The sequence below is a fragment of the Phyllobates terribilis genome, unplaced genomic scaffold (genome assembly GCF_046119375.1).
Source record: "Phyllobates terribilis strain yellow unplaced genomic scaffold, ASM4611937v1 Scaffold_11__3_contigs__length_659146591, whole genome shotgun sequence".
Taxonomy (NCBI): domain Eukaryota; kingdom Metazoa; phylum Chordata; class Amphibia; order Anura; family Dendrobatidae; genus Phyllobates; species Phyllobates terribilis.
In genome coordinates, this window is record NW_027362771.1 from 574,889,914 (window position 1) to 574,893,656 (window position 3,743).

At 45.7% G+C, this 3,743-nt stretch overlaps 1 non-coding gene across 1 annotated transcript; it reads right to left on the reverse strand.

The window, feature by feature from the left end:
* Positions 1-140, reverse strand: LOC141168447 (U4 spliceosomal RNA). The gene has a single exon (XR_012252184.1). It is a non-coding gene; the product is annotated as a U4 spliceosomal RNA (small nuclear RNA).
* Between the last annotated feature and the right edge of the window lie 3,603 nt (positions 141-3,743).

The window sequence follows — 3,743 nt, forward strand, 5'->3', positions numbered from 1 at the left end:
TCTCCTGGGAGACTGTCAAAAATTGCTATGCTGACTGTATTACGATCCCTCATGGCGGGGTATTGGAAAAAGTTTTCAACTAGCAATAATCACGCCTCGGATAAACCTCATGGGCTATGATACTGCCACTGCGCAAAGCTGGAGTCCATCTGTGAGGAGCTGCGGCCTCCGGATCTAGGGCTCTGTCTACACTGAGGAGAGACAAAGTCATTAGGGGGCTGTGGGAGCAAAGGATTCTGGGAGTGGATATGCTAATAACACCCCTCCCCTAAATCTGTAATGGAAGAAAGAAAAGCCCCCCAGGCTGGGGGAGGGGAGGGGGTTCATCCTCCATCTGACTGCTCTTCAATAACTGAATACCGTCATATCATCACCACATAGTAACACCAGATAGTGACTGAATACCGCCATACCATCACCACATAATAACACCACAAAGTGACTGAATACCGCCATACCATCACCACATAATAACACTAAATAGTGACTGAATACCGCCATACCATCACCACATAATAACACTAAATAGTGACTGAATACTGCCATATCATCACCACATAATAACACTAAATAGTGACTGAATTCCGCCATACCATCAACACATAATAACACCAAATAGTGACTGAATACCGCCATAGTATCACCATATATAATAAAACCGAATAGTGGCTGAATACCGCCATACCATCACCACATAACACCATATAGTGACTGAATACCGCCATACCATCACCACATAATAACACCAGATAGTGACTCAATACCGCCATACCATCACCACATAATAACACCAGATAGTGACTGAATACCGCCATACCATCACCACATAATAACACTGAATGCCACCTAAGGCTATGTGCCCATGATGCAGAATGCTCCGGATTTTTCCTGAGCGTTTCTGCATCTCCCTGGCAGAAAAAACGCATGCGGATTGTGCATGCGGATTGTACAGGCGGATTGTGCAGGCGGATTGTACATGCGGATTGTACATGCTGATTGTACAGGTGGATTGTACAGGTGGATTGTACAGGCGGATTGTACAGGCGGATTGTACAGGCGGATTGTACATGTGGATTGTACAGGCGGATTGTACAGGCGGATTGTACAGGCGGATTGTACATGCGGATTGTACAGGCGGATTGTGCATGCGTTTTTCCTGCCAGGGACATGCGGATGTGGAGCGTTCTTCACATGCATTTCCGCATGCGGGTTGTCATGCGCTTTCCAAGTGATTTTGGTCAGAGGTTTATGACCCCAAGGCTATAGGGTCTAGGAGAGGGGGAAAGACAAAAAACACGGGCGCAGATCTAAGTGCAGATAATTTAGTACAACTCTTTTTTTTTATATATTCTTTTTTAGAAGCTGATTTGCTCACCTTTGATGTAGCTTGTGGTATAGCGTATCGACCTATTAGGTCTGACTGAGATGCCTTGTCTCCTTGATGTGCAGCTATAGTCTGGAGACAACGGATCTCTCAGCCAGGAGACCGTGGAATGAAGATCAGGAAAAAATAAAAAGATTCATCCAGTCTATTCAGCGCTCCCAAACGACAGGCACCAGGTAGAAGTATTATAGATCTTCAGAAATTTACTTAGGATAAAAATCATCACAAAACAATACATAGAACAACGCGTTTCAGCTATAGATTTATACATATGTAAAGCAGGTGCCGGAATGCAACGCACAGAGACCCAAGGCGAGAACAGTCAGAGATGATTGTAACCAGTTTTATACAACAGGTATACTGAAACAAGGGATTAGCAACAAGGGTAATGAACAGTGGTTTGAAATATCAGAAAAATACGAAATTTCTCAAAGTAAGGCGCAGTCTCTTAAAGTAAGGCGCAGTCTCTTCAAAGTAAGGTGATGCCCTCAATCATGGGAGACACCACGCAAGTTCTTTAACTGTGCATTTGGCTCTAGCGGGGGTCACCGGTTATTCCCGCTTGGCCGTGAGTCTCTTCCGGATAAATTCAATTAAATCACGTTGTGCTACTTTAGCCCCAACCGTTCCTCTCCCAACCTGAGTACCTAAACCCAATTGTCCCCAGTACCGTGGGTGAACAGTGGAAGTGACGGCCCTGCTCACGTATGCAGCTCCTCTGTCTCCGCTGGCGTGACTTTCCTGGGGCAACCGTCTCTCAACTCCTCTCTGTTTGGCCATTGGAGGCAGTCTCTCGAGCCTTGGATAGGGGGGTCCAGGCCTCGTCTGTCGGCGGGTGACGTCGGGTTCCGCGAACTCACTCAGCACCGCGATCAGGTTCCTAGTCTCCTCAGCAGGCGCAGCACTCGGGTCACAACTGTGAGGGATCCAGAGCTCTTTTACCGGTGCCCGGCTGGAGCACCTCTCAGGCCTCTGGATTTGGCCTGTCACGCGGGGTTTCTCAGGATGCAGGGAGCACGTCTGCTCCTTTCTGCTGCTTGGCGCCAAAGAACCCTCTGGTTTGGCGCGCTGGCCTCTTATCTCCCGGAACTCCTTCCTGGAAGTCACCTGATCGGGTCCAGCATCTGAACCTGCTCTCCCTGCAACTTCCCTTGCATATTTTGGTTCCGCTTGACTGTATCTGGCCAGTAGATGGCAGTCTCACTCCATCCTTGAAACGTCATGTTGAAGTTCTTTTACAGGCTTTCTTGCCTGTTCTACACATATATATTGCCATATCTCACATGAGGAAGGCTATTTTGTATAAATATATAGCCGAAACGCGTTGTTCTATGTATCGTTTTGTGATGATTTTTATCCTAAGTAAATTTCTGAAGATCTATAATACTTCTACCTGGTGCCTGTCGTTTGGGAGCGCTGAATAGACTGGATGAATCTTTTTATTTTTTCCTGATTTCCAAGCGATTTTAGCATCACTTGGAAAGTGCTTGACAACTTGGTCACACTATATAAATCCATGCAGCCGGCGTAGATTCATATAGTGTGACCGTAAAAGAATGGTAAAAATAAATATATACTTACATACTGATGGCCCCCGGAGTCCTTGTCCTGCCATGACGTCACCGCAGGTCCTTTTAGTCTACCGTGAGCTGCCGGCATGCCAGGACAAGGACTCCGGCCGTCATCAGAAGGTAAGTATAATGTATATTTTTTATTTTATTATATTTTTTACAGATACTATGGTACCTGGGTCTGGATGAGAGTCTCCTCTTCTCCAAACCCGGGTACCATCCGCACATTGAACCACATGGAATCCGCATGTACAGATGCAGTGATGCAGATGTCTTGCGGTCCAATGAAAGTCAATGGCGGCGAAAACGCCACAATTCCGCAAAATAATTGGTAGTGCTGCATATTTTTCCGCAATGATAATCCGCAGCTGAATTTCCGCAGCATGTGCACAGCACATGGGGATTATCATTGGGGAACATGGCAGACCTTCTACCAAGCGGTTTTTAAGCATTGCTGCTGCGGAATTGCTGCTTGCGGAAAAGCTTAAAAAATGCATAGTGGGCACACAGCCATAGTATAACTATATCACACCAAATAGTGACTGAACACCGCCATACTATCACCACATAATAACTCCAAATAGTGACTGAATACCGCCATACCATCACCACATAATAGCAATTTCTAGGGTCGGCTTCTTCAGCTATTTATACATTCCTTAAAGCGACAATGTAACAAACAGTACATGTGACCTTATCCTCCATACTGTGCCTGTGTTCACAAATCTGTATCTGTCCCACGAAATATTGTTTGAATATTCTTTAATTAAACTTTATTAAAAGCTTCC